The sequence below is a fragment of the Mirounga leonina genome, unplaced genomic scaffold (assembly GCF_011800145.1).
Source record: "Mirounga leonina isolate KUSES-001 unplaced genomic scaffold, KU_Mleo_1.0 Mir_150, whole genome shotgun sequence".
Lineage (NCBI taxonomy): Eukaryota > Metazoa > Chordata > Mammalia > Carnivora > Phocidae > Mirounga > Mirounga leonina.
This window is the reverse complement of record NW_023270374.1, coordinates 26,908,233-26,919,733: the sequence shown is the minus strand read 5'-3', so window position 1 is coordinate 26,919,733 and position 11,501 is coordinate 26,908,233.

The following is an 11,501-nucleotide window of genomic DNA, read 5'->3' as shown; positions in this document are numbered from 1 at the left end:
GGCTCCGGCCGGGTCCTCCCGCTGCAGCCGCTGCGGAGCCGCCGAGTCACGGCGCCGCGGACACGCGCCCGGCCCGCCTGTCTTCGCCGCCGCCGCCGTCTCGGCCGCCAGCGCGCCCCCGCCTCCGCGCGCCCCGCCCCAGCGGGGGGCGGCCAGGGGCGCCGGGGCAGCACCCCGGGCCGGACTGCGGGGGCGGCGGCTCCGGGCCAGTCCTGGGGCACTGGCCGGGGAGCGGTGCCGGGGAGGGGTTCTCAGCGGCCCGAAGCACAGCTCGGAGGGAGGGTCCGAAGGGGTGGCCCTGGAGGCGGGGGTCTGGGGGCAGCCCTGAAGGAGGGGGAAGAGGCTAAACTGAATAGTCGCAGAGGTGGAACCACGCGATGGTTCCGGGGGAGGTATGGTTGGGGGTCCGAAGCCAAAAGACTAGCCCTGAGGGACGGAGTCTGAGGGGGTGGCACTGGAGGAGGGGGGTCTGGGAGACAGCACTGGGGGAGGGGACTGAGAAGACGCTCTGGAGTAACGGCGGGGGCTGAGGGGGGCGGTGGCCCTGGAGGAGAGGGTCTGAGAGGGCGGCCTTGGAGAAAGGAGGGCAGGGAGGGTGGGAAAGGGAGGAATAGATTTGAGGAGTGTTTTGGGGGAGCAGCCCTGGGAGACATTACGTGAAATTAAGGTGAAGCTCATTCTCTAGCCGCCCCCCTTAGTTGGAGAGAGATCAACCAGTTGGGAAGATCATCTTTCATCCAAAACAACCCATATGTATTGAACACTTTCTATATATATGTGGGGCTCTGGGCTACTTGGGACTTAAAAAGAAAAAAGAAAAAGGAGGCTGATTCCCTAAAGTGTAGAGGTTTACAGCTTGGTGCGCAAACGTGAAACACAGGGCAGCAAAGGCCAAGTGTCAAAAAGGATACAGGCAGGTGCTCCGGGGGTCAGGACAGCCTTGATGGGGGACAGGTGAAGTCAGGACAGGTGTTATGGAGGGGGTGGGGGACTCTAGCTAGGCCTTGAGGAAAGGCTGGATTTAAATAAGGGAAGGGGGATGGAGAGGGCGTGTCAGGTAGGAAGATGGGGTGTACAGGATGTGGTTGGGGCAGTAGATCCATTCTCTGGAGCATAGGGATCCTACAGGAAAGTGCTGGGGGAGTGAAGGAAGCAGAAGACTGTGAGTTTCAGGATATTAATGAATTTGGGAGGGGAAATGGGGGTGGTGGCATTTGAAGGCTCTTTTAAGCAGGATGGCGTGTGGAAAATGGTGTTTTGTGGTTACCTGGTAATTTGGAGGTGTGGAAAGGGAACAAGCTTAGGAATCAGACTTACATTCATAAATTGGCTCTGTTCCATTTTTACAAAATGATGTTGGTATTAATGCATAAGGTTGCTCTAAAGATGATGTGCTTGGCACTTAATAAATGTTCCATATTAGTTCTCCTTCCAGTGTACAGAATAGTGACCAGAGGAAGCAGAGAAATTAGTTGGAGATTATTACAATAGTCTAGGTATAAAGAAATAATGATGACAATAATAGTGAACACTTATTAAATGCCTAGTTTGTATCAAACATTGGGCTAAGCCCTTTACTGTGTTATATCTCATTTAATCCTCATAAATAAACCCTGTGAAACAGATACTATTATTACCCCCAATTTAGAATAAGGAAGCAGAGGCTCTGAATAAGTTTGCCAAATGTGCATGATTCATAAGTGGCGGAGTGGGAAGCAACCTGACCTCAGAACACATTTTTTTTTTTCTAAGATAGGGTTGGGGGGAGAGATTTAAGAGACATTGGGCCAAAAAGAAGAAAAGGAGTTTGGAGTGATGACAAGTCCAGGAAGATGGATTGTAGTGTCTTCACAGCGATGGAGTGTCATAAGGACAAAGATGACAAAGAGTTTTAGGTTTGCTGAGGCCCTGGCGACCGTAAGATCCCTGAGATGGATATAGGAATGAGTTCAGTAGAGGGTGGAGAATGGACATTTTAGAAACCTCGAGGTCAATGTGATATTTGAAACTGAAAGATTGGAGTGGAAAAAGCAAAACTTCAGGCCCTGTGTTGAGACATACATATTCAGTCTAAAGAGTGCTCAAAAGATTGAGCAATCAGGGTCATAGGGTATATAGGAAAGGGCAGGAACATTTCAAGGAGATGAAGAGGGCTTGGCAGTATCAAGGAGATCACAGAGATTGAAGACTGAATACACACCATTGAATTTCCTGCTCACAGTCTAACAGGGAGATAGGGACATAGCTAGTCACATGGTTTCATGCTAAATTATGACAGAGATGGGAGGGAAGTGTTACGGAAACATCGAGGAAAGAGCAACAAATTACCCAATGTCGGAAGCTTGGGAGAGGGTGCATTCCAGCAGGAAATACTACATTCAAACCAGATATCAAGGATGGTGGACAAGGGTGGCAGTAGGTAATTAATGATAAAGAAGGAAGAGATTGGTATAAACAAATGGATGCTTATAGAATATAACCCTAAGGTAGGTCCCTAGTAGAGAAGGTCTAGAGACCATTGTGAAGCCAGCCCAAGAGGAGGTTTGGAGGCTTTAGAGTAACACTGTCAGATGAACTCACCAGGGCACAGATTTCTCTTTTCCCTTTTTTCATGGAAAAGGCATGGAACTTAGAGTCAGATACCTGGATCCAATATTGGTTGTCACTAATTTGTAGTGCACCTTTGGGCAAGTCATTTAATCTCTTTGAGCCTCAGTTTCCTCATTTGTAAAGTAAAACAATGACCCTGCCCTCTCCGCTTCATTAGATGGACCACACAAATGGTTGAGATTCACTTTGTAAACTATATAGTCAACTGAGCAGATGTTAGGAGAAACTTGGGTATTAATAATCTCATCAGGATGCATTATGCCAATACCAGAGCTTGCTGTAAGGCAACTGGATCCCTTCTCCCTTCACCTCCTCTCTTATTTCTTTATTCAACAAATATTTATTAAGTATCTTTTGGGTGCTAGCTGGGCTGGGATATAAAGATTAGGTTACAGTTGCCTCCTTTAGAAAGATAATCAACTGGGGAGATAGACACATATAGATAGAAGGAAGATAGCATAATACGTGCTATAAAAGAAAATATTTTTTTTTAAAGATTTTATTTATTTTGTGACAGAGAGAGAGACAGCGAGAGGAGGAACACAAGCAGGGGGAGTGGGAGAGGGAGAAGCAGGCTTCCTGCAGAGCAGGGAGCCCGATGTAGGGCTCGATCCCAGGACCCTGGGATCCTGACTTGAGCTGAAGGCAGACAATTAACGACTGAGCCACCCAGGTGCCCCTATAAAAGAAAAGTTTTATGAAAGTAGAGAGGAGGGAACAACTAACTGTCTAGAGGTGGCAGGAGGGGAGATGGGCCTTGAAGGACCAGCAGGAATTTACTCTGTAGAGTGCAAAAAAGGAACCGTATATCCACAGGTACAGATAAATATGAATGCCACGCTAAGGAGTTTGGACTTCAAGTTCTAAGCCAACAACTCTTGGAGTGTGGTTGAGACCCTTTCAGGGGGTCTGTGAGATCAAAACTATTTTCTTAACAATACTAAGCTTTGTTTGTCCTTTTAACTCTCATTCCTTCATGAGTGGATGGTGTGGCTTTTCTGAGGCTTCACAACAGATTGCAGAAGTAGACATGAGAATACAATTATCTTCTATTGAGTCAGACGATAAACAGGTTGTCAAAAGTGTAGAGCAGGGGCGTCTGGGTAGTTCAGTTGGTTAAGCCTCCAACTTTTGATTTCAGCTCAGGTCATGATCTTGGGGTCCTGGGATCAAGCCCCACATGATGCTCAGCGCAGAGCCTGCTTGCCCCTCTCCCTCTGCTCCTTCCTGCACTTGCGGTTTCTCTCGCTAAAAATAAATAAATAAATAAATAATGTAAAGCAATACCACTTTTCTCACTAATTTTTTTGAAATCATAACCATTTTTCATAAAAGTGTTATTTATGTTAACTGATTTATTGTTATTTGAAACAAATTAATATGTAAATATTTTAAAATTTCTCAGCTTTGATTTCTAGTGGTAATGACCAATAGATATAATTCACATAAAACAAGCTCTCTGGAGTCCTCAATAATTTTTAAGAGTGTAAAGGAGCGGGGCGCCTGGGTGGCTCAGTTGGTTGAACCACTGCCTTCGGCTCAGGTCATGATTCCAGAGTCCTCGGATTGAACCCCGCATTGGGCTCCCTGCTCATGCAGGAAGACTGCTTCTCCCTCTGCCTGCCGCTCCCCCTGCTTGTGCTCTTTCTCTCTTTCTCTCTCTCTGTGTCAAATAAATAAATAAAATCTTTAAAAAAAAAAAAAAGAGTGTAAAGGAGGGGCGCCTGGGTGGCTCAGTCGTTAAGCGTCTGACTTCGGCTCAGGTCATGATCCTGGGGTCCTGAGATTGAGCCTTACGTCGGGCTCCCTGCTCAGCGGGAAGCCTGCTTCTCCCTCTCCTACTCCCCCTGCTTGTGTTCCCTCTCTCGCTGTGTCTCTCTCTGTCAAATAAATAAATAAAATCTTTTTTTTAAAAAAAGAGAGAGTATAAAGGAGATCCTGAGACTAAAAGGTTTGAGAACCCTGTTCTGAGCAGCTGGACCTCACCAAAGGGGTTTGAGTAAAGGAGTGACATGATAACATTTCAAAAAATTGTTCAACAAATATTTATTAAACACCTTGATGTGCCCAGCATGATTTGAGGTACTGGGATAGAGCAGTAAACAAATCAAATCAAACTCCCTGCTTTCACAGAATTTACATTATACTGGTGTGACAGACGGTAAACAAAATAATTAATGTATATAGTATATTAGATAGTGATAGCTGTTGAGAAAAGCCGGGAACTAGGATATGAAAGCTGAAAGGTGTGTGTGTGTGTGTGCATGTGATTTTGGATAGGATCACCAGGGAAGGTCTCAGTAAGAAAGTAAGTTTTCAGTAAAGGCCTGAAGGAATAAGGGAGTGGACTCTGCAGGTATCTGGGAGAAATGAATTCAGGCAGAGGGAAGAGCAAGGGGAAAAGTTCTGAAGCAAGAGCATGCCTGGCAGGTTTGAGGAACAACATGGAGGACCAGTGTGGTTGGAGTGGAAGAAGGGCGAGAGTATTAGGAGATGAAGGTTATGGAGGGGAGGTACATTTCTTGAGATAAAAAAAGCCAATGGAAGATTTTGAGAATAGAAGAGACATCTTCTGACTTACCTTTAACAGAATCACTTTGGTTGTTGCACTCTGAGCAGGTTGAAAGGCCATACGCAGGAAGTCTAACTAGGCGGCCATTGCAGTAATCCTGATGCAGGACGATGGTGGCTTGGACCAGGGTCCAAGCAGGGATGGGAGATGTAGTTGGATTCTTGATAGATTTTGAAAGTAGAGTTGACAGAACGTGGCAATGGATGGATATGAGGTATGAGGAAAAAAGAAGAGTCAAACGACACCAAACATTTGAGTAACTACAAGAGTGGAGTCGCTGTTGTCTGACACAAAGAAGGCCACAGGAAGGACAGGTTTGAAGAGAACTATCAAGAGCTAGGTTTGGGACATGTTAAGTGGGAGATGTCTATTAAACACCCAAGTGGATGTGGCAAGTAGATGGTTTCATATGTGGGTCTGACTTCAAGAAAGAGGTCTAGACTGGAATATGAATTGGGGGGTTCTCAGAAAAAAAGATAGGATTTAAAAGCCGAAGGATCAGCCACAATTACTCAGGAGATGAATGTTGGTGGAAAGGAAGTTTTGATGACTCCATCCCAGGGGCAAATCTAATATGTTGAGGTTGGGAAAATGAAAAGGAATCAAAAAGACACTGGGAAGGAAGAGACAAAAGAAGAAAACCAGAATTGTGAGAAATCCTGGAGACTAAGTGAAGAAAGTGTTTTAAGGAAAAGAGAGTAATCAACTATACTAAATGCTGCTTACAGATTATCATACGAAGATTAAGAAACAGTCATTGGATTGACCAATGTGGAGCAATTGGTGATCTTGAGATGAGCAGTTTTGGTGGTTTGTAGGGGGTCAGACATCTGGTTGGAATAAGTCCAAGAGGGCATAGTAGAGGAATTGAAAATGTTGAGTACATACACCCTTTCCGAGGAATTTTGCTATAAAGGGAAGGAGAATGTGTGGCAGCTGCAGGAGGATGTAGAGTCAAAAGAGGGTTGTTTTGTTTGTTTTCCTGATGGGAAGAATAATGTTTATAAGCTGACCTAGAACGATCCAGTGGAGTGGGGAAAATTGCTGCTGCAGGAGAGAGTGGGAGAATGGCAGAAACAATGTCCACAAGAATGCAAGTGTGCAAACAGAGAGGCTGACTGTGAGGAGAATTCATCCACAGGAAGAGGGAAGAAGAGGGCCTTTAGGAGTGTAAATTTAGGGCGCCTGGGTGGCTCAGTTAGTTAAGCGACTACCTTCGGCTCAGGTCATGATCCTGGAGTCCCGGGATCGAGTCCCGTATAGGGCTCCCTGCTCGGCAGGGAGTCTGCTTCTCCCTCTCCCACTCCCCGTTTGTGTTCCCTCTCTCGCTGTGTCTTTCTCTGTCAAATAAATAAATAAATAAATAATCTAAAAAAAAAAAAAAGGAGTGTAAATTTAGTACCAGTGTGGACAAGAGATTAGAGGGGAACTTGCATTTATTTGTTGGTTACTTACTTTTTGTCCAGCAGGTGGGGGATGCTTCCCTCACAACACTCCTCCTATACAAGGGAGGTGAGTTATAAGGCTACTGCAACTAAAGTTCCTGAAACCCCAAGACTCTGTGCTCTTTATGCTCCCATGGAACTTTGTCTGTTTCTAGATCCCGTTGCTGATATCAGAATGCCTTCTATTCAATGACCAAGATTCTTTGCTTGACCAAATTGTAGTCAGGCTTCTCAACCTTCTCCTAGGCCCATCTGTGTGCACTTGTAAAAATCTTGTAAAAATCTAGTCTTAGCGGGGTGCCTGGGTGGCTCAGTTGGTTAAGCGTCTGCCTTCGGCTCAGGTCATGATCCTGGAGTCCCAGGATAGAGTCCCACATTGGGCTTCCTGTTCAGTGGGGAGTCTGCTTCTTCCTCTGACCCTGCCCCCTCTCATGCACTCTTTCTCACTCTCTCTCAAATACATAAAATCTCCTTTAAAAAAATCTGGTCTTAGCAAGAACTTTGCTAACTCAATTTATCCAGAAACCCTCCCCCTTCACTATCTGGATCACCTTGCTATCTGATTAGGTCCCTCATCCTCCACTGTCTCCCCAATGATGCCTGATCACCCTGGCCTGTCTTCAGCAAGAATCCTGGTAGGTCTGCTTAGCCAGAATCCCCTGACCCCTGATGTTTCTTCTTAGTAATTTTCTATCACTTGACCCTCGCTCTGTTCCTTGACTATAAATCCCCCCCCTTTGCTCATGCTGTATTCATAATTGAGCCTAATTTCTCTCCTCCACTGCAAAATTCCATTGCGGTAGACCCTATACCTATGGTGATCTTCCCCCTCCCATGAATAAAGTCTTCCCTAAGTGTCATTGAATTTTTTTTTCTTTAACATTGGGTAGGAAGAAACTAACCTGCTAGCTCAACCATAGGGTAGAGATCCTTGTTTCTCATAAAGACAGGAAACAGTTGAGCAGCCCTTGGTGCTGGAGTGCCTTAGACCTGAAGTCAGACAAATTTACCCAAAAGATAAAGACAAAAAGAAAATACAGGAATAGAAAAAAGTGAAGTTCTCATTTGGGATCTGAAAGGAAATATAGACAGGAGGCTGGAGAGCACCATCCAGCTAAGGGGGTCTCCTTGACTTCTCTCCTTCCTCTGAATTCCCACTATGGCAGCTAACATATAATGAGGGCTTATTACACACAGCACAATTTATCTACGTTATATCACTTAATCCTCGCAACTGTGAGAAAACCGCCAAACCAGGGAAAAACCCCAAATGTCTGACACAAAACCGTATATCCTTAACTCTTGGTACATTTGCTCATTCATTAAGTACCTCAGAAATTCTATAAACATTACTAAGCCATTCTGGAAAGTACTGAGGTGAGTAAGACAGTGTTCAGGTAAAACAGTGAAGACTTGAGCACATATAAGATGTGACAAATAACCACAACACATTAAAACCTCCTATAGGATTTCACAAGGAGGCGAGGTCACTCTGGCTGGAAAAAATCACAGAGCTCAAGGAAAGCTTCACAAAGGAAGTAGCATTTGAGATGAGCCTATATAAGCAGATGATGTTTTTTACACTAAGTGTTTTACCTGCAATATACGTTGCTCATTACCATGCATAAACAATGGAAGACTGTGCGAAATTTTAACTGGCAGAGATGGGAAGGTAGAGGCATGGAGGAAAGAAAGGGTCCGATTGTTCAGAATGTACAGAAGCCCCAGTTCAATTCCCCGCTTCTGTCTCAACATCCAGCCTCAAATCCAATGACTTAGGGGTATTTTCCCCTTATGAATGTATTCAGAATCATGTATATTCAGTGAAACCCTATGAGGCCATTAAAAAAAATGAATTACTTAATGAACTGATAGGAAATTTTTTCCAAAATGTAATCTTAAATGAAAAAAAATTATTAAAAATTATTTGTGTGATAATGGGGAACAAATTGTGTGCCCTGGCCTGTTTATGTGTAAAATATGGAAGGATCCCCAGGGCGCTGAGAACAGTAATTGCTTTCCTGGAGGGGAACTATGTGGCAGGGGGACAGGATGACAGGGAGATTTGTCACTGTCTACATTTTTGTGTCCTTTGACTTTTTAACTATGTGGGTGGATTATCTATTAGAAAAATAAACAAATATGAGTTGAACTTTTTTTTTTTAAAGATTTTATTTATTTATTTGAGAGAGAGAATGAGATAGAGAGCATGAGAGGGGGGAGGGTCAGAGGGAGAAGCAGACTCCCCGCTGAGCAGGGAGCCCGATTCGGGACTTGATCCAGGGACTCGATCCAGGGACTCGATCCAGGGACTCGATCCAGGGACTCCAGGATCATGACCTGAGCCGAAGGCAGTTGCTTAACCAACTGAGCCACCCAGGCGCCCTGAGTTGAACTTTTTAAAAAGTAACTGTAATAGTCTCTAAAGGCCATTCCCTGAAAAAGGGCATATATTGTAATATGAAGGTAGAAGGAAAAGCGGTTCACTTAGGTGGGCAGTCTCAAAACTTTAGGCCTTAATTTGCATGGCAAAAATTTTATATATCTATCTATATATAGTAAATAAACAAACAATAGAACAGGTAATATGTTTATTATTACTTTTTTTTTTTAAAGATTTTATTTATTTATTTGACAGAGAGACAGTGAGAGAGGGAACACAAGCAGGGGGAGTGGGAGAGGGAGAAGCAGGCTTCCTGCTGAGCAGGGGAGCCAGATGCGGGGCTCGATCCCAGGACCCTGGGACCATGCCCCGAGCCAAAGGCAGAGCCTCAACGACTGAGCTACCCAGGCACCCCTCCAAGGGTTATTGTTTTATTTTATTTTTTTAATTTTTTAATTTTTTTTAAAAGATTTTATTTATTTATTTGACAGAGAGAAAGAGAGCCAGAGAGGGAACACAAGCAGGGGGAGTGGGAGAGGGAGAAGCAGGCTTCCCGCCGAGCAGGGAGCCCGATGCGGGGCTCGATCCCAGGACCCTGGGACCAGGACCTGAGCCGAAGGCAGATGCCCAATGACTGAGCCACCCAGGTGCCCCACTATTAATTTTCTTAACATAAGACATCTCCTAGAAAGCAATAAGAAAAGAACCTATAACCCAGTTCAAGAATGGCAAAATGTGTTTCCTCTTAACAGAATATAAATGGAGTCATAATCTTTTTTTAAAAATGACCAACCTCATTTATGATTAAAGAAAGGCAAATTAGAACAATGAGTTCTTGCTTTCTCACCAACAAGACTGCAAATATCAAAAAGTTGGATGTTACAGAGTGTTAATGAGGGTATAATAAAAGTACTGTTGGAAGGGGTATAAATTATGCTTTCTTTGGAGCGCAAATTAGCAATGCCTGTCAGCCTTGGAAATGAGCATACCTTTGGCCCATCAATTCTGATTTTGAGAGTTGATCCTAGAGAGATAATCCTTACATGCGTACAAGGACAAATGTACAAAATTATTCATTGCAGCAATCTTTGTGATTACAAAAGATCAAAATCAGCCTAAATATTTTCCAACTGTAAAAACAGCTGCATCTAAGCAGAGGGACACTAGATAGGTGTTGAAAAGAATAATGTGGGTCTGTAGTGCTGTTGTGACAAGATGATCTTAATTTAGCCCCTCATTATCTCTTACCTGGACAACAGGAATAGCTTCTCAATAGGTCTCCCTGCTTTCGTCTTGTCCCCTTGCAGGACCTGCTACATAATTGGCAGGGCCTGGTGCAAAATGAAAATGCGGGGCCCTTGGTTAAAAAAATATTAAGATTCCAAGAGAGTGACAGCAGAGCACTGGAACAAGGATGGGGGCCCTTCTAAGAGTGAGTCCCTGGGTGACCACAGAGGTCGAGCACCCCTTTGCCACGGGCTGCGAACATGGCGTGCTGTTCTTTCTACCTGAACCACCTTGTCACCACCCTCTCTTTTTCTAACTGATGCACTACATGCCTGTCAAGAAATCACTCAAATGTCACCTGCTTTGGGAAGTTTTCCTTGAACCCTCTTACCCAAGATGCTCTTTCTTTGGTGCTCCCCCAGCTCTTGCACCAAGCCTTATTCACTCTTCCTTCCAATGAATCACAACTACGTGTTTAAAAGTCTCTCTCCCGGAGCTTCTCTGGGGCTTGGCCTGTGGCTTATGATTTTTTGGTAACCCTAGCACCTCACCCGTTGCGTAGCACATGGGATTTGAGAGAATGAATGAGTTGGAGTGGATGAGTTTGGGTCGGTGTGCTAAATAATGAGTCAGATTGCTTCCAGGTTACACCTCCCCCTCGTGTTGCTAAATCTGGCTGGACTCTAATCTCACTGAGGACAACAGGCCCTGATGCCTGGCTCTTGCTTCTGAGAGTCATGATCTAGTTTAAAGATGGTCCCCTGGAGTGGTGGGAGATGCGTGAGCCTGAAGGCCCCTTGGAGGATTCCCCCCAAACCGCCCACACCTATCTCTGAATCTCCTTATACAAGTTCAGGCTTTAAAAATGGGGGTCTGTAGGGCACCTGGGTGGCTCAGTCGTTAAGCGTCTGCCTTCGGCTCAGGTCATGATCCCAGGGTCCTGGGATGGAGTCCCATATCGGGCTCCCTGCTCGGCAGGAAGCCCGCTTCTCCCTCTCCCACTCCCCCTGCTTGTGTTCCTGCTCTCGCTATCTCTCTCTCTGTCAAATAAATAAATAAATAAAATCTTTAAAAAATAATAATAATAATAAAAATAAAAAATAAAAATGGGGGTCTGTAAACAAACAAATAAAATAAAAATAAAATAAAATCGGGGTCTGATTTCATCAGGGCCAGCCAGCTCCATCAGTCAGTTCTAGGTTCCAAGGACCTGACAGTAGCTTTAGGTTGTCCCTACTCCTTTGCAAATCTGGCTTCCAGATGG